Source organism: Dendropsophus ebraccatus, unplaced genomic scaffold (genome assembly GCF_027789765.1).
Source record: "Dendropsophus ebraccatus isolate aDenEbr1 unplaced genomic scaffold, aDenEbr1.pat pat_scaffold_694_ctg1, whole genome shotgun sequence".
Classification (NCBI taxonomy): Eukaryota; Metazoa; Chordata; class Amphibia; order Anura; family Hylidae; genus Dendropsophus; species Dendropsophus ebraccatus.
Window position 1 is genome coordinate 1 of NW_027210293.1, and position 17,275 is coordinate 17,275.

The 17,275-nt window shown below is 48.8% G+C and overlaps 38 non-coding genes across 38 annotated transcripts; all 38 read left to right on the forward strand.

Annotated features, from left to right (window-relative positions):
* The first annotated feature begins 292 nt into the window (after window positions 1-292).
* Window positions 293-455, forward strand: LOC138778963 (U1 spliceosomal RNA). Its single transcript, XR_011361049.1, has one exon. It is a non-coding gene; the product is annotated as a U1 spliceosomal RNA (small nuclear RNA).
* A 282-nt stretch (window positions 456-737) lies between these two features.
* LOC138778964 (U1 spliceosomal RNA) lies at window positions 738-895 on the forward strand. The gene has a single exon (XR_011361050.1). It is a non-coding gene; the product is annotated as a U1 spliceosomal RNA (small nuclear RNA).
* A 285-nt stretch (window positions 896-1,180) lies between these two features.
* Window positions 1,181-1,336, forward strand: LOC138778962 (U1 spliceosomal RNA). Its single transcript, XR_011361048.1, has one exon. It is a non-coding gene; the product is annotated as a U1 spliceosomal RNA (small nuclear RNA).
* A 287-nt stretch (window positions 1,337-1,623) lies between these two features.
* LOC138778939 (U1 spliceosomal RNA) lies at window positions 1,624-1,788 on the forward strand. The gene has a single exon (XR_011361026.1). It is a non-coding gene; the product is annotated as a U1 spliceosomal RNA (small nuclear RNA).
* A 291-nt stretch (window positions 1,789-2,079) lies between these two features.
* On the forward strand, window positions 2,080-2,245 carry LOC138778933 (U1 spliceosomal RNA). The gene has a single exon (XR_011361020.1). It is a non-coding gene; the product is annotated as a U1 spliceosomal RNA (small nuclear RNA).
* A 288-nt stretch (window positions 2,246-2,533) lies between these two features.
* Window positions 2,534-2,698, forward strand: LOC138778944 (U1 spliceosomal RNA). The gene has a single exon (XR_011361031.1). It is a non-coding gene; the product is annotated as a U1 spliceosomal RNA (small nuclear RNA).
* A 293-nt stretch (window positions 2,699-2,991) lies between these two features.
* On the forward strand, window positions 2,992-3,152 carry LOC138778960 (U1 spliceosomal RNA). The gene has a single exon (XR_011361046.1). It is a non-coding gene; the product is annotated as a U1 spliceosomal RNA (small nuclear RNA).
* Window positions 3,153-3,438: 286 nt separating this feature from the next.
* Window positions 3,439-3,599, forward strand: LOC138778953 (U1 spliceosomal RNA). The gene has a single exon (XR_011361040.1). It is a non-coding gene; the product is annotated as a U1 spliceosomal RNA (small nuclear RNA).
* A 290-nt stretch (window positions 3,600-3,889) lies between these two features.
* LOC138778952 (U1 spliceosomal RNA) lies at window positions 3,890-4,058 on the forward strand. The gene has a single exon (XR_011361039.1). It is a non-coding gene; the product is annotated as a U1 spliceosomal RNA (small nuclear RNA).
* A 281-nt stretch (window positions 4,059-4,339) lies between these two features.
* Window positions 4,340-4,500, forward strand: LOC138778947 (U1 spliceosomal RNA). Its single transcript, XR_011361034.1, has one exon. It is a non-coding gene; the product is annotated as a U1 spliceosomal RNA (small nuclear RNA).
* Window positions 4,501-4,791: 291 nt separating this feature from the next.
* Window positions 4,792-4,956, forward strand: LOC138778897 (U1 spliceosomal RNA). The gene has a single exon (XR_011360987.1). It is a non-coding gene; the product is annotated as a U1 spliceosomal RNA (small nuclear RNA).
* Window positions 4,957-5,245: 289 nt separating this feature from the next.
* LOC138778931 (U1 spliceosomal RNA) lies at window positions 5,246-5,410 on the forward strand. Its single transcript, XR_011361019.1, has one exon. It is a non-coding gene; the product is annotated as a U1 spliceosomal RNA (small nuclear RNA).
* Window positions 5,411-5,701: 291 nt separating this feature from the next.
* LOC138778959 (U1 spliceosomal RNA) lies at window positions 5,702-5,870 on the forward strand. The gene has a single exon (XR_011361045.1). It is a non-coding gene; the product is annotated as a U1 spliceosomal RNA (small nuclear RNA).
* A 286-nt stretch (window positions 5,871-6,156) lies between these two features.
* Window positions 6,157-6,319, forward strand: LOC138778924 (U1 spliceosomal RNA). The gene has a single exon (XR_011361012.1). It is a non-coding gene; the product is annotated as a U1 spliceosomal RNA (small nuclear RNA).
* A 286-nt stretch (window positions 6,320-6,605) lies between these two features.
* Window positions 6,606-6,769, forward strand: LOC138778930 (U1 spliceosomal RNA). The gene has a single exon (XR_011361018.1). It is a non-coding gene; the product is annotated as a U1 spliceosomal RNA (small nuclear RNA).
* A 284-nt stretch (window positions 6,770-7,053) lies between these two features.
* On the forward strand, window positions 7,054-7,216 carry LOC138778910 (U1 spliceosomal RNA). Its single transcript, XR_011360999.1, has one exon. It is a non-coding gene; the product is annotated as a U1 spliceosomal RNA (small nuclear RNA).
* A 284-nt stretch (window positions 7,217-7,500) lies between these two features.
* On the forward strand, window positions 7,501-7,664 carry LOC138778956 (U1 spliceosomal RNA). Its single transcript, XR_011361043.1, has one exon. It is a non-coding gene; the product is annotated as a U1 spliceosomal RNA (small nuclear RNA).
* A 279-nt stretch (window positions 7,665-7,943) lies between these two features.
* Window positions 7,944-8,104, forward strand: LOC138778955 (U1 spliceosomal RNA). The gene has a single exon (XR_011361042.1). It is a non-coding gene; the product is annotated as a U1 spliceosomal RNA (small nuclear RNA).
* A 289-nt stretch (window positions 8,105-8,393) lies between these two features.
* Window positions 8,394-8,558, forward strand: LOC138778911 (U1 spliceosomal RNA). The gene has a single exon (XR_011361000.1). It is a non-coding gene; the product is annotated as a U1 spliceosomal RNA (small nuclear RNA).
* Window positions 8,559-8,841: 283 nt separating this feature from the next.
* Window positions 8,842-9,001, forward strand: LOC138778940 (U1 spliceosomal RNA). The gene has a single exon (XR_011361027.1). It is a non-coding gene; the product is annotated as a U1 spliceosomal RNA (small nuclear RNA).
* A 286-nt stretch (window positions 9,002-9,287) lies between these two features.
* On the forward strand, window positions 9,288-9,452 carry LOC138778918 (U1 spliceosomal RNA). The gene has a single exon (XR_011361006.1). It is a non-coding gene; the product is annotated as a U1 spliceosomal RNA (small nuclear RNA).
* Window positions 9,453-9,739: 287 nt separating this feature from the next.
* LOC138778934 (U1 spliceosomal RNA) lies at window positions 9,740-9,901 on the forward strand. The gene has a single exon (XR_011361021.1). It is a non-coding gene; the product is annotated as a U1 spliceosomal RNA (small nuclear RNA).
* A 291-nt stretch (window positions 9,902-10,192) lies between these two features.
* LOC138778945 (U1 spliceosomal RNA) lies at window positions 10,193-10,352 on the forward strand. Its single transcript, XR_011361032.1, has one exon. It is a non-coding gene; the product is annotated as a U1 spliceosomal RNA (small nuclear RNA).
* A 282-nt stretch (window positions 10,353-10,634) lies between these two features.
* LOC138778920 (U1 spliceosomal RNA) lies at window positions 10,635-10,799 on the forward strand. Its single transcript, XR_011361008.1, has one exon. It is a non-coding gene; the product is annotated as a U1 spliceosomal RNA (small nuclear RNA).
* A 287-nt stretch (window positions 10,800-11,086) lies between these two features.
* On the forward strand, window positions 11,087-11,248 carry LOC138778928 (U1 spliceosomal RNA). Its single transcript, XR_011361016.1, has one exon. It is a non-coding gene; the product is annotated as a U1 spliceosomal RNA (small nuclear RNA).
* A 285-nt stretch (window positions 11,249-11,533) lies between these two features.
* On the forward strand, window positions 11,534-11,698 carry LOC138778909 (U1 spliceosomal RNA). The gene has a single exon (XR_011360998.1). It is a non-coding gene; the product is annotated as a U1 spliceosomal RNA (small nuclear RNA).
* Window positions 11,699-11,985: 287 nt separating this feature from the next.
* Window positions 11,986-12,148, forward strand: LOC138778914 (U1 spliceosomal RNA). Its single transcript, XR_011361003.1, has one exon. It is a non-coding gene; the product is annotated as a U1 spliceosomal RNA (small nuclear RNA).
* Window positions 12,149-12,433: 285 nt separating this feature from the next.
* Window positions 12,434-12,596, forward strand: LOC138778923 (U1 spliceosomal RNA). Its single transcript, XR_011361011.1, has one exon. It is a non-coding gene; the product is annotated as a U1 spliceosomal RNA (small nuclear RNA).
* A 289-nt stretch (window positions 12,597-12,885) lies between these two features.
* LOC138778895 (U1 spliceosomal RNA) lies at window positions 12,886-13,049 on the forward strand. The gene has a single exon (XR_011360985.1). It is a non-coding gene; the product is annotated as a U1 spliceosomal RNA (small nuclear RNA).
* Window positions 13,050-13,337: 288 nt separating this feature from the next.
* LOC138778882 (U1 spliceosomal RNA) lies at window positions 13,338-13,501 on the forward strand. The gene has a single exon (XR_011360973.1). It is a non-coding gene; the product is annotated as a U1 spliceosomal RNA (small nuclear RNA).
* Window positions 13,502-13,783: 282 nt separating this feature from the next.
* LOC138778922 (U1 spliceosomal RNA) lies at window positions 13,784-13,947 on the forward strand. The gene has a single exon (XR_011361010.1). It is a non-coding gene; the product is annotated as a U1 spliceosomal RNA (small nuclear RNA).
* Window positions 13,948-14,231: 284 nt separating this feature from the next.
* On the forward strand, window positions 14,232-14,396 carry LOC138778954 (U1 spliceosomal RNA). The gene has a single exon (XR_011361041.1). It is a non-coding gene; the product is annotated as a U1 spliceosomal RNA (small nuclear RNA).
* Window positions 14,397-14,682: 286 nt separating this feature from the next.
* LOC138778891 (U1 spliceosomal RNA) lies at window positions 14,683-14,846 on the forward strand. Its single transcript, XR_011360981.1, has one exon. It is a non-coding gene; the product is annotated as a U1 spliceosomal RNA (small nuclear RNA).
* A 287-nt stretch (window positions 14,847-15,133) lies between these two features.
* LOC138778903 (U1 spliceosomal RNA) lies at window positions 15,134-15,296 on the forward strand. Its single transcript, XR_011360992.1, has one exon. It is a non-coding gene; the product is annotated as a U1 spliceosomal RNA (small nuclear RNA).
* Window positions 15,297-15,587: 291 nt separating this feature from the next.
* LOC138778943 (U1 spliceosomal RNA) lies at window positions 15,588-15,751 on the forward strand. The gene has a single exon (XR_011361030.1). It is a non-coding gene; the product is annotated as a U1 spliceosomal RNA (small nuclear RNA).
* A 288-nt stretch (window positions 15,752-16,039) lies between these two features.
* On the forward strand, window positions 16,040-16,203 carry LOC138778886 (U1 spliceosomal RNA). Its single transcript, XR_011360976.1, has one exon. It is a non-coding gene; the product is annotated as a U1 spliceosomal RNA (small nuclear RNA).
* A 286-nt stretch (window positions 16,204-16,489) lies between these two features.
* LOC138778971 (U1 spliceosomal RNA) lies at window positions 16,490-16,654 on the forward strand. The gene has a single exon (XR_011361057.1). It is a non-coding gene; the product is annotated as a U1 spliceosomal RNA (small nuclear RNA).
* Window positions 16,655-16,944: 290 nt separating this feature from the next.
* On the forward strand, window positions 16,945-17,109 carry LOC138778983 (U1 spliceosomal RNA). Its single transcript, XR_011361068.1, has one exon. It is a non-coding gene; the product is annotated as a U1 spliceosomal RNA (small nuclear RNA).
* Window positions 17,110-17,275: the final 166 nt, after the last annotated feature.

Sequence of the window (17,275 nt, forward strand, 5' to 3'; positions counted from 1 at the left end):
TGATTTTATTTGGTCAATGATAGATTCTTCTGATGATCCATGCAGGGACATTAAATTCCATCCTGGTTTTACCACAACTTTTGCCTTCTTGGATTTCTCAGTGTAGTTTGTTTGTGTTTTTTTTTCTTTGTTAATGGGCGTGGGAGGGTGTCTGGGAGGAATACCAGTGCCGTGGTTGCATTGCAAATGCCGGGCACTATGGGAGTTTTGGCATATGCTCCATCAGGGAATTCTCCTCAAGGTGGAAGAGGTATGCCAGAGTGGTGACCTTTCTGGAAACCTAAACCAACTCATACTTACCTGGCCCAGAGGAAAGTCTGCGAAACTAAGGTAGCTTTCCAGGGTGAGGCCTGCCCATTGCACTTTCGGGTGGGTTGACCTCTGCGGATTTCCCCAAATGCGGGGAAACCTCGGCTGCATAATTTCTGGTAGCGGGGGACTGGTTCGCGCCTCCCTGATTTTATGTTGGTCAATGATAGATTTCGTCTGCTGATCCATTGCGGAATTAAATTCCATCCTGGTTACCACAAATTTTGACTTCTTGGATTTCCTCAGTTGTAGTTTGTTTGTGTTGTTTTTTTTTTAATGCGGCGGGGGAGGGTTGTAATGGGAGGAAGCCAGTGCCGTGGGTGCATGCAAATGCCGTTGACTCTGGGAGTTTGGCAGCTCCATCAGGAATTCCTCCTCAAGGTGGAAGAGGTATGCCAGAGTGGTGACCTTTCTGCACCTAACCAATCATACTTACCTGCAGAGAAATCCTGCGAACACTAAGGTAGCTTCCCAGGTTAGGCCTGCCCATGCACTTGGTGGGTTGACCTCTGAGATTTCCCCAAATGCGGGAAACTCGGCTGCATAATTTCTGGTAGTGGGGGACTGCGTTCGCCGCTATCCCCTGATTTTATTTGGTCAATGATAGATTACTTCTGCTGATCCATGCAGGGAATTAATTCATCCTGGTTTTTACACAACTTTTGCCTTCTTGGATTTCCTCAGTTGTAGTTGTTTGTGTTTTTTTTTTTTTTTTTTAATGGGCGGGGGAGGGTGTCCTGGAGGAATCCCAGTGCCGTGGGTGCATGCAAATGCCGTGCCTCGGGAGTTTGGCATGCTCCATCAGGAATTCCTCCTCAGGTGGAAGAGGTATGCCAGAGTGGTGACCTTTCTGGCAACCTAACCAAGCTCATAACTTACCTGGCAGATGAAAGTCTGCGAACACTAAGGTAGCTTTCCCAGGGTGAGGCGCCCATTGCACTTTCGGGTGGGTGACTCTGCGATTCCCAATGCGGGAAACTAGCTGCATACTTTCTGGTAGTGGGGACTTGCGTTCGCGCTCTCCCCTGATTTTATTTGGTCAATGATAGATTCTTCTGCTGATCCATGCAGGAATTAAATTCCATTCATGGTTTACCACAATTTTGCCTTCTTGGATTTCCTCAGTTGTAGTTTGTTTGTGTTTTTTTTTTTTTTTTTTAATGGCGGGGGAGGGTGTCCCTGGGAGGAATCCAGTGCCGTGGGTGCATGCAAATGCCGTTGCACTCTGGGAGTTTGCATGCTCCATCAGGAATTCCTCCTCAAGGTGGAAGAGGTATGCCAGAGTGGTGAATTTTCTGGCAACCTAACCAACTCATACTTACCTGTCAGAGGAAGTCTGCGAACACTAAGGTAGCTTTCCCAGGGTGAGGCATGCCCATTGCACTTTCGGGTGGGTTGACCTCTGCGATTTTCCCCAAATGCGGGAAACTCGGCTGCATAATTTCTGGTAGTGGGGGACTGCGTTCGCGCTCTCCCTGATTTTATTTGGTCCAATGATAGATTCTTCTGCTGATCCATGCAGGGAATTAATTCCATTCCTGGTTTTACCACAACTTTTGCCTTCTTGGATTTCCTCAGTTGTAGTTTGGTGGTTGTTTTTTTTTTTTTTTTTAATGGGCGGCGGAGAGGGTGTCCTGGGAGGAATTCCCAGTGCCGTGGGTGCATGCAAATGCCGTGCACCTGGGAGTTGGCATGCTCCATCAAGAATTCCTCCTCAAGGTGGAAGAGGTATGCCAGAGTGGTGACCCTTTCTGGCAACCTAACCAACTCATACTTACCTGGCAGAGGAAAGTCTGCGAACACTTAAGTAGCTTTCCCAGGGTGAGGCATGCCCATTGCACTTTCGGGTGGGTTGACCTCTGCGATTTCCCAAATGCGGAAACAACTCGGCTGCATAATTTCTGGTAGTGGGGGACTGCGTTCGCGCTACTCCCCTGATTTTATTTGGTCATGATAGATTCTTCTGCTGATCCATGCAGGAATTAAATCCATTCCTGGTTTTACCACAACTTTTGCCTTCTTGGATTTCCTCAGTTGTAGTTTGCTTGTGTTTTTTTTTTTTTTTTTTAATGGGCGGGGGAGGGTGTCCTGGGAGGAATCACAGTGCCGTGGGTGCATGCAATGCCGTGCACTCTGGAGTTTGGCCATGCTCCATCAGGAATTCATCCTCAAGGTGGAAGAGGGTATGCCAGAGTGGTGAACCTTTCTGGCAACCTAACCAACTCAACTTACCTGGCAGAGGAAAGTCTGCGAACACTAAGGTAAGCTTTCCCAGGGTGAGGCCTGCCATTGCACTTTCGGTGGGTTGACCTCTGCGATTTTCCCCAAATGCGGGAAACTCGGCTGCATAATTTCTGGTAGTGGGGGAATGCGTTCGCGCTCTCTCCCCTGATTTTATTTGGTCAATGATAGATTCTTCTGCTGATCCATGCAGGAATTAAATTCCCATTTCCTGGTTTTACCACAACTTTTGCCTTCTTGGATTTCCTCAGTTGTAGTTTGTTTGTGTTTTTTTTTTTTTTTTAATGGGCGGGGGAGGGGTCCTGGAGGAATCCTTCCCTCCGTGCCGTGGGTGCATGCAAATGCCGTGCACTCTGGGAGTTTGGCATGCTCCATCAGGAATTCCTCCTCAAGGTGGAGAGGTATGCCAGAGTGGTGACCTTTCTGGCAACCTACCAACTCATACTTACCTGGCAGAGGAAAGTCCTGCGAAACTAAGGAGCTTCCCAGGGTGAGGCTTTGCATTGCACTTTCGGGTGGGTTGACCTCTGCGATTTTCCCCAAATGCGGAAACTTGCTGCATATTTTCTGGTAGTGGGGGACTGCGTTCGCGCTCTCCCCTGAATTTATTTGGTCAATGATAGATTCTTCTGCTGATCCATGCGGGAATTAAATTCCATTCCTGGTTTTACCACAACTTTTGGCCTTCTTGGATTTCCTCAGTTGTACGTTGGTTGTGTTTTTTTTTTTTTTTTTAATGAGCGGGGAGGGTGTCCTGGGAGGAATCCAGTGCCGTGGGTGCAGCAAATGCCGTGCACTCTGGGAGTTTGGCATGCTCCATCAGGAATTCCTCCTCACAGGTGGACGGAGGTAGCCAGAGTGGTGACCGTTCTGGCAACTAACCAACTCATACTTACTGGCAGAGGAAAGTCTGCGAACACTAAGGTAGCTTTCCCAGGGTGAGGCCTGCCCATTGCACTTTCGGTGGGTTGACCCGCGATTTCCCAAATGCGGGAAACTTCGGCTGCATAATTTCTGGTAGTGGGGGACTGCGTTCGCGCTTCTCCCCTGATTTTATTTGGTCAATGATAGATTCTTCTGCTGATCCATGCAGGAATAAATTCCATTCCTGGTTTTTTATACCACAACTTTTGCCTTCTTGGATTTCTCAGTTGTAGTTTGTTTGTGTTTTTTTTTTTTTTTTTTAATGGGGGGGGAGGGTGTCCTGGGAGAATCCCAGTGCCCGTGGGTGATGCAAATGCCGTGCACTCTGGGAGTTTCGGCATGCTCCATCAGGAATTCCTCCTCAAGGTGAAGAGGTATGCCAGAGTGTGGTGACCTTTTGGCAACATAACCAACTATACTTACCTGGCAGAGGAAAGTCTGCGAACACTAAGGTAGCTTTTCCCAAGGGTGAGGACTGCCCATTGCACTTTCGGGGGGGTGGGTGAACCTCGCGATTTCCCCAAATGCGGGAAACTCGGCTGCATAATTCTGGTAGTGGGGGACTGCGTTCGCGCTCTCCCCTGATTTTATTTGGTCAATGATAGATTCTTCTGCTGATCCATGCAGGGAATTAATTCCATTCCTGTTTTACCACACTTTTGCCTTCTGGGATTTCCTCAGTTGTAGTTTGTTTGTGTTTTTTTTTTTTTTTTTTAATGGCGGGGGAGGGTGTCCTGGGAGGAATCCCAGTGCCGTGGGTGCATGCAAATGCCGTGCACTCTGGGAGTTTGGCATGCTCCATCAGAATTCTCCTCAAGGTGGAAGAGGTATGCCAGATTGGGACTTTCTGGCACCTAACCAACTCATACTTACCTGGCAGAGGAAAGTCTGCGAACACTAAGTAGCTTTCCCAGGGTGAGGCCTGCCCATGGCTTTCGGGTGGGTTGACCTCGCGATTTCCCCAAATGCGGGAAACTCGGCTGCATAATTTCTGGTAGTGGGGGACTGCGTTCGCGCTCTCCCCTGATTTTATTTGGTCAATGATAGATTCTTATGCTGATCCATGCAGGGAATTAAATTCATTCATGGTTTACCACAACTTTTGCCTTCTTGGATTTCCTCAGTTGTATAGTTTGTTTGTGTTTTTTTTTTTTTTTTTTTAATGGGCGGCGGGAGGGTGTCCTGGGAGGAATCCCAGTGCCGTGGGTGCATGCAAATGCCGTGCACTCTGGGAGTTTGGCATGCTCCATCAGGAATTCCTCCTCAAGGTGGAAGAGGTATGCCAGAGTGGTGACCTTCTGCAACGCTAACCAAATCATACTTACCTGGCAGAGGAAAGTCTGCGAACACTAAGGTAGCTTTCCCAGGGTGAGGCCCTTGCATTGCACTTTCGGGTGGGTTGACCTCTGCGATTTCCCCAAATGCGGGAAACTCGGCTGCATAATTTCTGGTAGTGGGGGACTGCGTTCGCGCTCTCCCCTGATTTTATTTGGTCAATGATAGATTCTTCTGCTGATCCATGCAGGGAATAAATTCCATTCTGGTTTTACCACAACTTTTGCCTTCTTGGATTTCCTCAGTTGTAGTTTGTTTGTGTTTTTTTTTTTTTTTTTTAATGGGCGGGGGGAGGGTGTTCCTGGGAGGAACCCAGTGCCGTGGGTGCATGCAAATGCCGTGCACTCTGGGAGTTTGGCATGCTCCATCAGGAATTCCTCTCAAGGGGAGAAAGGTATGCCAGAGTGGTGACCTTTCTGGCAAACCTAACCAACTCATACTTACCTGGCAGAGGAAAGTCTGCGAACACTAAGGTAGCTTTCCCAGGGTGAGGCCTGCCCATTGCACTTTCGGGTGGGTTACCTCTGCGATTTTCCCAAATGCGGGAAACTCGGCTTGCATAATTTCTGGTAGTGGGGGACTGCGTTCGCGCTCTCCCTGATTTTATTTGGTCAATGAAAGATTCTTCTGCTGATCCATGCAGGAATTAAATTCCATTCCTGGTTTTACCACAACTTTTGCCTTCTTGGATTCCTCAGTTGTAGTTTGTTTGTGTTTTTTTTTTTTTTTTTTTTTAATGGGCGGCGGGGAGGGGTGTCCTGGGAGGAATCCCAGTGCCGTGGGTGCATGCAAATGCCGTGCACTCTGGGAGTTTGGCATGCTCCATCAGGATTCCTCCTCAAGGTGGAAGAGGTATGCCAGAGTTGTGACCTTTCTGGCACCTAACCAACTCATACTTACCTTGGCAGAGGAAAGTCTGCGAACACTAAGGTAGCTTTCCCAGGGTGAGGCCTGCCCATTGCACTTTCGGGTGGGTTGCCTCTGCGATTTCCCCAAATGCGGAAAACTCGGCTGCCATAATTTCTGGTAGTGGCTGGGACTGCAGTTCGCGCTCTCCCCTGATTTTATTTGGTCAATGATAGATTCTTCTGCTGATCCATGCAGGGAATTAAATTCCATTCTGGTTTTACCACAACTTTTGCCTTCTTGGATTTCCTCAGTTGTAGTTTGGTTTGTGTTTTTTTTTTTTTTTTAATGGGCGGGGGAGGGTGTCCTGGGAGGAATCCCAGTGCGTGGGTGCATGCAAATGCCGTGCACTCTGGGAGTTTGGCATGCTCCATCAGGAATTCCTCCTCAAGGTGGAAGAGGTATGCAGAGTGGTGACCTTTCTGGCAACCTAACCAACTCATACTTACCTGGCAGAGGAAAGTCTGCGAACACTAAGGTAGCTTCCCAGGGTGAGGCCTGCCCATTGCACTTTCGGGTGGGTTGACCTCTGCGATTCCCCAAATGCGGGAAACTCGGCTGCATAATTTCTGGTAGTGGGGGACTGCGTTCGCACTCTCCCCTGATTTTATTTGGTCAATGATAGATTTCTTCTGCTGATCCATGCAGGGAATTAAATTCCATTCCTGGTTTTCCACACAACTTTTGCCTTCTGGATTTCCTCAGTTGTAGTTTGTTTGTTTTTTTTTTTTTTTTTTAATGGGCGGGGGAGGGTGTCCTGGAGGAATCCCAGTGCCGTGGGTGCATGCAAATGCCGTGCACTCTGGGAGTTTGCATGCTCCATCAGGAATTCCTCCTCAGTGGAAGAGGTATGCCAGAGTGGTGACCTTTCTGGCAACCTAACCATCATCATACTTACCTGGCAGAGGAAAGTCTGCGAACACTAAGGTAGCTTTCCCAGGGTGAGGCCTGCCCATTGCAATTTCGGGTGGGTTGACCTCTGCGATTTCCCCAAATGCGGGAAACTCGGCTGCATAATTCTGGTAGTGGGGGACTGCGTTCGCGCTCTCCCTGATTTTATTGGTCAATGATAGATTCTTCTGCTGATCCATGCAGGAATTAAATTCCATTCCTGGTTTTACCACAACTTTTGCCTTCTTGGATTTCCTCAGTTGTAGTTTGTTTGTTTTTTTTTTTTTTTTTTAATGGGGCGGGGAGGGTGTCCTGGGAGGAATCCCAGTGCCCGTGGGTGCATGCAAATGCCGTGCACTCTGGGAGTTGGCATGCTCCATCCGGAATTCCTCCTCAAGGGGAAGAGGTATGCCAGAGTGGTGACCTTTCTGGCAACCTAACCAACTCATACTTACCTGGCAGAGAAAGTCTGCGAACACTAAGGTAGCTTTCCAGGGTGAGGCCTGCCCATTGCACTTTCGGGTGGGTTGACCTCTGCGATTTCCCCAAATGCGGGAAACTCGGCTGCATAATTTCTGGTAGTGGGGGACTGCGTTCGCGCTCTCCCCTGATTTTATTTGGTCAATGATAGATTCTTCTGCTGATCCATGCAGGGAATTAAATTCCATTCCTGGTTTTACCACAACTTTGCCTTCTTGGATTTCCTCAGTTGTATTTGTTTGTGTTTTTTTTTTTTTTTTTAATGGGCGGGGGGAGGGTGTCCTGGGAGAATCCCAGTGCCGTGGGTGCATGCAAATGCCGTGCACTCTGGGAGTTGGCATGCTCCATCAGGAATTCCTCCTCAAGGGGAAGAGGTATGCCAGAGTGGTGACCTTTCTGGCAACTAACCAACTCATACTTACCTGGCAGAGGAAAGTCTGCGAAACACTAAGGTAGCTTTCCAGGGTGAGGCCTGCCCCATTGCACTTTCGGGTGGGTTGACCTCTGCGATTTCCCAAATGCGGGAAACTCGGCTGCATAATTCTGGTAGTGGGGGACTGCGTTCGCGCTCCTCCCTGATTTTATTTGGTCAATGATAGATTCTTCTGCTGATCCATGCAGGGAATAAATTCCATTCCTGGTTTTACCACAACTTTTGCCTTCTTGGATTTCCTCAGTTGTAGTTTGTTTGTGTTTTTTTTTTTTAAGGGCGGGGGGAGGGTGTCCTGGGGGAATCCCAGTGCCGTGGGTGCATGCAAATGCCGTGCACTCTGGAGTTTGGCATGCTCCATCAGGAATTCCTCCTCAAGGTGAAGAGGTAGCCAGAGTGGTGACCTTTCTGGCAACCTAACCAACTCATACTTACCTGGCAGAGAAAGTCTGCGAACACTAGGTAGCTTTCAGGGTGAGGCTGCCCATTGCACTTTTCGGGGTGGGTTGACCTCTGCGATTCCCCAAATGCGGGAAACTCGGATGCATAATTTCTGGTAGTGGGGGACTGCGTTCGCGCTCTCCCCTGATTTTATTTGGTCAATGATAGATTCTTCTGCTGATCCATGCAGGAATTAAATTCCATTCCTGGTTTTACCACAACTTTTGCCTTCTGGGATTTCTCAGTTGTAGTTTGTGTGTTTGTTTTTTTTTTTTTTTAATGGGCGGGGGAGGGTGTCCTGGGAGGAAATCCCAGTGCCGTGGGTGCATGCAAATGCCGTGCACTCTGGGAGTTTTGGCATGCTCCATCAGGAATTCCTCCTCAAGGTGGAAGAGGTAGGCCAGAGTGGTGACCTTTCTGGCAACCTAACCAACTCATACTTACCTGGCAGAGGAAAGTCTGCGAACACTAAGGTAGCTTTCCAAGGGTGAGGTCTGCCCATTGCACTTTCGGGGGGGGTTGACCTCTGCGATTTCCCAAATGCGGGAAACTCGGCTGCATAATTTCTGGTAGTGGGGGACTGCGTTCGCGCTCTCCCCTGATTTTATTTGGTCAATGATAGATTCTTCTGCTGATCCATGCGGGAATTAAATCCATTCCTGGTTTTACCACAACTTTTGCCTTCTTGGATTTCCTCAGTTGTAGTTTGTTTGTGTTTTTTTTTTTTTTTTTAATGGGCGGGGAGGGTGTCCTGGGAGGAATCCAGTGCCGTGGGTGCATGCAAATGCCGTGCACTCTGGGAGTTTGGCATGCTCCATCAGGAATTCCTCCTCAAGGTGGAAGAGGTATGCCAGAGTGGTGACCTTTCTGCAACCTAACAACTCATACTTACCTGGCAGAGGAAAGTCTGCGAACACTAAGGTAGCTTTCCCAGGGTGAGGCCTGCCCATTGCACTTTCGGTGGGGACCTCTGCGATTTCCCCAATGCGGGAAACTCGGCTGCATAATTTCTGGTAGTGGGGACTGCGTTCGCGCTCTCCCCTGATTTTATTTGGTCAATGATAGATTCTTCTGCTGATCCATGCAGGGAATTAAATTCCATTCCTGGTTTTACACAACTTTTGCCTTCTTGGATTTCCTCAGTTAGTTTGTTTGTGTTTTTTTTTTTTTTTTTTAATGGGCGGGGGAGGGTGTCCTGGGAGGAATCCCAGTGCCGGGGTGCATGCAAATGCCGTGCACTCTGGGAGTTTGGCATGCTCCATCAGGAATTCCTCCTCAAGGTGGAAGAGGTATGCCAGAGTGGTGACCTTTCTGGCAACCTAACCAACTCATACTTACCTGGCAGAGGAAAGTCTGCGAACACTAAGGTAGCTTTCCCAGGGTGAGGCCTGCCCATTGCACTTTCGGGTGGGTTGACCTCTGCGATTTCCCAAATGCGGGAAACTCGGCTGCATAATTCTCTGGTAGTGGGGGACTGCGTTCGCGCTCTCCCCTGATTTTATTTGGTCAATGATAGATTCTTCTGCTGATCCATGCAGGGAATTAAATTCCATTCCTGGTTTTACCACACAACTTTGCCTTCTTGGATTCCTCAGTTGTAGTTTGTTTGTGTTTTTTTTTTTTTTTTAATGGGCGGGGGAGGGTGTCCTGGGAGGAATCCCAGTGCCGTGGGTGCATGCAAATGCCGTGCACTCTGGGAGTTTGGCATGCTCCATCAGGAATTCCTCCTCAAGGTGGAAGAGGTATGCCAGAGTGGTGACATTTCTGGCAACCTAACAACTCATACTTACCTGGCAGAGGAAAGTCTGCGAACACTAAGGTAGCTTTCCAGGGTTGAGGCTGCCCATTGCACTTTCGGGTGGGTGACCTCTGCGATTTCCCAAATGCGGGAAACTCGGCTGCATAATTTCTGGTAGTGGGGGACTGCGTTCGCGCTCTCCCCTGATTTTATTTGGTCAATGATAGATTCTTCTGCTGATCCATGCAGGGAATTAAATTCCATTCCTGGTTTTACCACAACTTTTGCCTTCTTGGATTTCCTCAGTTGTAGTTTGTTTTTTTTTTTTTTTTTTTTTTTTTAATGGGGGGGGGAGGGTGTCCTGGGAGGAATCCCAGTGCCGTGGGTGCATGCAAATGCCGTGCACTCTGGGAGTTTGGCATGCTCCATCAGGAATTCCTCCTCAAGGTGGAAGAGGTATGCCAGAGTGGTGACCTTTCTGGCAACCTAACCAACTCATACTTACCTGGCAGAGGAAAGTCTGCGAACACTAAGGTAGCTTTCCAGGGTGAGGCCTGCCCATTGCACTTTCGGGTGGGTTGACCTCTGCGATTTCCCAAATGCGGAACTCGGCTGCATAATTTTGGTAGTGGGGGACTGCGTTCGCGCTCTCCCTGATTTTATTTGGTCAATGATAGATTCTTCTGCTGATCCATGCAGGGAATAAATTCCATTCCTGTTTTACCACAACTTTGCCTTCTTGGATTTCCTCAGTTGTAGTTTGTTTGTGTTTTTTTTTTTTTTTTAATGGGCGGGGGAGGGTGTCCTGGGAGGAATCCCAGTGCCGTGGGTGCATGCAAATGCCGTGCACTCGGGGAGTTTGGCATGCTCCATCAGGAATTCCTCCTCAAGGTGGAAGAGGTATGCCAGAGTGGTGACTTTCTGGCAACCTAACAACTCATACTTACCTGGCAGAGGAAAGTCTGCGAACACTAAGGTAGCTTTCCCAGGGTGAGGCCTGCCCATTGCACTTTCGGGTGGGTTGACCTCTGCGATTTCCCCAAATGCGGGAAACTCGGCTGCATAATTTCTGGTAGTGGGGGACTGCGTTCGCGCTCTCCCCTGATTTTATTTGGTCAATGATAGATTCTTCTGCTGATCCATGCAGGGAATAAATTCCATTCTGGTTTTACCACAACTTTTGCCTTCTTGATTTCCTCAGTTGTAGTTTGTTTGTGTTTTTTTTTTTTTTTTTTAATGGGCGGGGGAGGGTGTTCTGGGAGGAATCCCAGTGCCGTGGGTGCATGCAAATGCCGTGCACTCTGGGAGTTTGGCATGCTCCATCAGGAATTCCTCCTCAAGGTGGAAGAGGTATGCCAGAGTGGTGACCTTTCTGGCAACCTAACCAACTCATACTTACCTGGCAGAGGAAAGTCTGCGAACACAAGGTAGCTTTCCCAGGGTGAGGCCTGCCCATTGCACTTTCGGGTGGGTTGACCTCTGCGATTTCCCCAAATGCGGAAACTCGGCTGCATAATTTTGGTAGTGGGGGACTGCGTTCGCGCTCTCCCCTGATTTTATTTGGTCAATGATAGATTCTTCTGCTGATCCATGCAGGGAATTAAATTCCATTCCTGGTTTTACCACAACTTTTGCCTTCTTGGATTTCCTCAGTTGTAGTTTGTGTTGTTTTTTTTTTTTTTTTTAATGGGCGGGGGAGGGTGTCCTGGAGGAATCCCAGTGCCGTGGGTGCATGCAAATGCCGTGCACTCTGGGAGTTTGGCATGCTCCATCAGGAATTCCTCCTCAAGGTGGAAGAGGTATGCCAGAGTGGTGACCTTCTGGCAACTAACCAACTCATACTTACCTGGCAGAGGAAAGTCTGCGAACACTAAGGTAGCTTTCCCAGGGTGAGGCCTGCCCATTGCACTTTTCGGGTGGGTTGACCTCTGCGATTCCCCAAATGCGGGAAACTCGGCTGCATAATTTCTGGTAGTGGGGGACTGCGTTCGCGCTCTCCCTGATTTTATTTGGTCAATGATAGATTCTTCTGCTGATCCATGCAGGGAATTAAATTCCATTCCTGTTTTACCACAACTTTTGCCTTCTTGGATTTCCTCAGTTGTAGTTTGTTTGTGTTTTTTTTTTTTTTTTAATGGGCGGGGGAGGGTTGTCCTGGGAGGAATCCCAGTGCCGTGGGTGCATGCAAATGCCGTGCACTCTGGGAGTTTGGCATGCTCCATCAGGAATTCCTCCTCAAGGTGGAAGAGGTATGCCAGAGTGGTGACCTTTCTGGCAACCTAACCAACTCATACTTACCTGGCAGAGAAAGTCTGCGAACACTAAGGTAGCTTTCCAGGGTGAGGCCTGCCCATTGCACTTTCGGGTGGGTTGACCTCTGCGATTTCCCCAAATGCGGGAAACTCGGCTGCATAATTTCTGGTAGTGGGGGACTGCGTTCGCGCTCTCTCCCTGATTTTATTTGGTCAATGATAGATTCTTCTGCTGAATCCATGCAGGGAATTAAATTCCATTCCTGGTTTTACCACAACTTTTGCCTTCTTGGATTTCCTCAGTTGTAGTTTGTTTGTGTTTTTTTTTTTTTAATGGGCGGGGGAGGGTGTCCTGGGAGGAATCCCAGTGCCGTGGGTGCATGCAAATGCCGTGCACTCTGGGAGTTTGCATGCTCCATCAGGAATTCCTCCTCAAGGTGGAAGAGGTATGCCAGAGTGGTGACCTTTCTGCAACCTAACCAACTCATACTTACCTGGCAGAGGAAAGTCTGCGAACACTAAGGTAGCTTTCCCAGGGTGAGGCCTGCCCATGCACTTTCGGGTGGGTGACCTCTGCGATTTCCCCAAATGCGGGAAACTCGGCTGCATAATTTCTGGTAGTGGGGGACTGCGTTCGCGCTCTCCCCTGATTTTATTTGGTCAATGATAGATTCTTCTGCTGATCCATGCAGGGAATTAAATTCCATTCCTGGTTTTACCACAACTTTTGCCTTCTTGGATTTCCTCAGTTGTAGTTTGTTTGGGTTTTTTTTTTTTTTTTTAATGGGCGGGGGCGGGTGTCCTGGGAGGAATCCCAGTGCCGTGGGTGCATGCAAATGCCGTGCACTCTGGGAGTTTGGCATGCTCCATCAGGAATTCCTCCTCAAGGTGGAAGAGGTATGCCAGAGTGGTGACCTTTCTGGCAACCTAACCAACTCATACTTACCTGGCAGAGGAAAGTCTGCGAACACTAAGGTAGCTTTCCAGGGTGAGGCCTGCCCATTGCACTTTCGGGTGGGTTGACCTCTGCGATTTCCCCAAATGCGGGAAACTCGGCTGCATAATTTCTGGTAGTGGGGGACTGCGTTCGCGCTCTCCCCTGATTTTATTTGGTCAATGATAGATTCTTCTGCTGATCCATGCAGGGAATTAAATTCCATTCCTGGTTTACCACAACTTTTGCCTGCTTGGATTTCCTCAGTTGTAGTTTGTTTGTGTTTTTTTTTGTTTTTTTTAATGGGCGGGGGAGGGTGTCCTGGGGGAATCCCAGTGCCGTGGGTGCATGCAAATGCCGTGCACTCTGGGAGTTTGGCATGCTCCATCAGGAATTCCTCCTCAAGGTGGAAGAGGTATGCCAGAGTGGTGACCTTTCTGGCAACCTAACCAACTCATACTTACCTGGCAGAGGAAAGTCTGCGAACACTAAGGTAGCTTTCCCAGGGTGAGGCCTGCCCATTGCACTTTCGGGTGGGTTGACCTCTGCGATTTCCCAAATGCGGGAAACTCGGCTGCATAATTTCTGGTAGTGGGGGACTGCGTTCGCGCTCTCCCCTGATTTTATTTGGTCAATGATAGATTCTTCTGCTGATCCATGCAGGGAATTAAATTCCATTCCTGGTTTTACCACAACTTTTGCCTTCTTGGATTTCCTCAGTTGTATGTTTGTTTTTTTTTTTTTTTTAATGGGCGGGGGAGGTGTCCTGGGAGGAATCCCAGTGCCGTGGGTGCATGCAAATGCCGTGCACTCTGGGAGTTTGGCATGCTCCATCAGGAATTCCTCCTCAAGGTGGAAGAGGTATGCCAGAGTGGTGACCTTTCTGGCAACCTAACCAACTCATACTTACCTGGCAGAGGAAAGTCTGCGAACACTAAGGTAGCTTTCCCAGGTGAGGCCTGCCCATTGCACTTTCGGGTGGGTTGACCTCTGCGATTTCCCAAAATGCGGGAAACTCGGCTGCATAATTTCTGGTAGTGGGGGACTGCGTTCGCGCTCTCCCTGATTTTATTGGTCAATGATAGATTCTTCTGCTGATCCATGCAGGGAATTAAATTCCATTCCTGGTTTTACCACAACTTTTTGCCTTCTTGGATTTCCTCAGTGTAGTTTGTGTGTTTTTTTTTTTTTTTTTAATGGGCGGGGGAGGGTGTCCTGGGAGGAATCCCAGTGCCGTGGGTGCATGCAAATGCCGTGCACTCTGGGAGTTTGGCATGCTCCATCAGGAATTCCTCCTCAAGGTGGAAGAGTATGCCAGAGTGGTGACCTTTCTGGCAACCTAACCAACTCATACTTACCTGCAGAGGAAAGTCTGCGAACACTAAGGTAGCTTTCCCAGGGTGAGGCCTGCCCATTTGCACTTTCGGGTGGGTTGACCTCTGCGATTTCCCCAAATGCGGGAAACTCGGCTGCATAATTTCTGTAGTGGGGGACTGCGTTCGCCGCTCTCCCTGATTTTTATTTGGTCAATGATAGATTCTTCTGCTGATCCATGCAGGGAATTAAATTCCATTCCTGTTTTACCACAACTTTTGCCTTCTTGGATTTCCTCAGTTGTAGTTTGTTGTGTGTTTTTTTTTTTTTTTTAATGGGCGGGGGAGGGTGTCCTGGGAGGAATCCCAGTGCCGTGGTGCATGCAAATGCCGTGCACTCGGGAGTTTGCATGCTCCATCAGGGAATTCCTCCTCAAGGTGGAAGAGGTATGCCAGAGTGGTGACCTTTCTGGCAACCTAACCAACTCATACTTACCTGGCAGAGGAAAGTCTGCGAACACTAAGGTAGCTTTCCCAGGGTGAGGCCTGCCCATTGCACTTTCGGGTGGGTTGACCTCTGCGATTTCCCCAAATGCGGGAAACTCGGCTGCATAATTTCTGGTAGTGGGGACTGCGTTCGCGCTCTCCCCTGATTTTATTTGGTCAATGATAGATTCTTCTGCTGATCCATGCAGGAATTAAATTCCATTCCTGGTTTTACCACAACTTTTGCCTTCTGGATTTCCTCAGTTGTAGTTTGTTTGTGTTTTTTTTTTTTTTTTTTAATGGGGGGGGGAGGGTGTCCTGGGAGGAATCCCAGTGCCGTGGGTGCATGCAAATGCCGTGCACTCTGGGAGTTTGGCATGCTCCATCAGGAATCCTCCTCAAGGTGGAAGAGGTATGCCAGAGTGGTGACCTTTCTGGCAACCTAACCAACTCATACTTACCTGGCAGAGGAAAGTCTGCGAACAAAGGTAGCTTTCCCAGGGTGAGGCCTGCCCATTGCACTTTCGGGTGGGTTGACCTCTGCGATTTCCCCAAATGCGGGAAACTCGGCTGCATAATTTCTGGTAGTGGGGGACTGCGTTCGCGCTCTCCCCTGATTTTATTGGTCAATGATAGATTCTTCTGCTGATCCATGCAGGGAATTAAATTCCATTCCTGGTTTTACCACAACTTTTGCCTTCTTGGATTTCCTCAGTTGTAGTTTTTGTTTGTGTTTTTTTGTTTTTTTTTTAATGGGCGGGGGAGGGTGTCCTGGGAGGAATCCCAGTGCCGTGGGTGCATGCAAATGCCGTGCACTCTGGGAGTTTGGCATGCTCCATCAGGAATTCCTCCTCAAGGTGGAAGAGGTATGCCAGAGTGGTGACCTTTCTGGCAACCTAACCAACTCATACTTACCTGGCAGAGGAAAGTCTGCGAAACACTAAGGTAGCTTTCCCAGGGTGAGGCCTGCCCATTGCACTTTCGGGTGGGTTGACCTCTGCGATTTCCCCAAATGCGGAAACTCGGCTGCATAATTTCGGTAGTGGGGGACTGCGTTCGCGCTCTCCCTGATTTTATTTGGTCAATGATAGATTCTTCTGCTGATCCATGCAGGGAATTAAATTCCATTCCTGGTTTTACCACAACTTTTGCCTTCTTGGATTTCCTCAGTTGTAGTTTGTTTGTGTTTTTTTTTTTTTTTTTTTAATGGGCGGGGGGGGTGTCCTGGGAGGAATCCCAGTGCCGTGGGTGCATGCAAATGCCGTGCACTCTGGGAGTTTGGCATGCTCCATCAGGAATTCCTCCTCAAGGTGGAAGAGGTATGCCAGAGTGGTGACCTTTCTGGCAACCTAACAAATCATACTTACCTGGCAGAGGAAAGTCTGCGAACACTAAGGTAGCTTTCCCAGGGTGAGGCCTGCCCATTGCACTTTCGGGTGGGTTGACCTCTGCGATTTCCCCAAATGCGGGAACTCGGCTGCATAATTTCTGGTAGTGGGGGACTGCGTTCGCGCTCTCCCCTGATTTTATTTGGTCAATGATAGATTCTTCTGCTGATCCATGCAGGGAATTAAATTCCATTCCTGGTTTTACCACAACTTTTGCCTTCTTGGATTTCCTCAGTTGTAGTTTGTTTGTGTTTTTTTTTTTTTTTATAGGGCGGGGAGGGTGTCCTGGGAGGAATCCCAGTGCCGTGGGTGCATGCAAATGCCGTGCACTCTGGGAGTTTGGCATGCTCCATCAGGAATTCCTCCTCAAGGTGGAAGAGGTATGCCAGAGTGGTGACCTTTCTGGCAACCTAACCAACTCATACTTACCTGGCAGAGGAAAGTCTGCGAACACTAAGGTAGCTTTCCCAGGGTGAGGCCTGCCCATTGCACTTTCGGGTGGGTTGACCTCTGCGATTTCCCCAAATGCGGGAAACTCGGCTGCATAATTTCTGGTAGTGGGGGACTGCGTTCGCGCTCTCCCCTGATTTTATTTGGTCAATGATAGATTCTTCTGCTGATCCATGCAGGGAATTAAATTCCATTCCTGGTTTTACCACAACTTTTGCCTTCTTGGATTTCCTCAGTTGTAGTTTGTTTGTGTTTTTTTTTTTTTTTTTTATTGGGCGGGGGAGGGTGTCCTGGGAGGAATCCCAGTGCCGTGGGTGCATGCAAATGCCGTGCACTCTGGGAGTTTGGCATGCTCCATCAGGAATTCCTCCTCAAGGTGGAAGAGGTATGCCAGAGTGGTGACCTTTCTGGCAACCTAACCAACTCATACTTACCTGGCAGAGGAAAGTCTGCGAACACTAAGGTAGCTTTCCCAGGGTGAGGCCTGCCCATTGCACTTTCGGGTGGGTTGACCTCTGCGATTTCCCCAAATGCGGGAAACTCGGCTGCATAATTTCTGGTAGTGGGGGACTGCGTTCGCGCTCTCCCCTGATTTTATTTGGTCAATGATAGATTCTTCTGCTGATCCATGCAGGGAATTAAATTCCATTCCTGGTTTTACCACAACTTTTGCCTTCTTGGATTTCCTCAGTTGTAGTTTGTTTGTTTGTTTTTTTTTTTTTAATGGGCGGGGGAGGGTGTCCTGGGAGGAATCCCA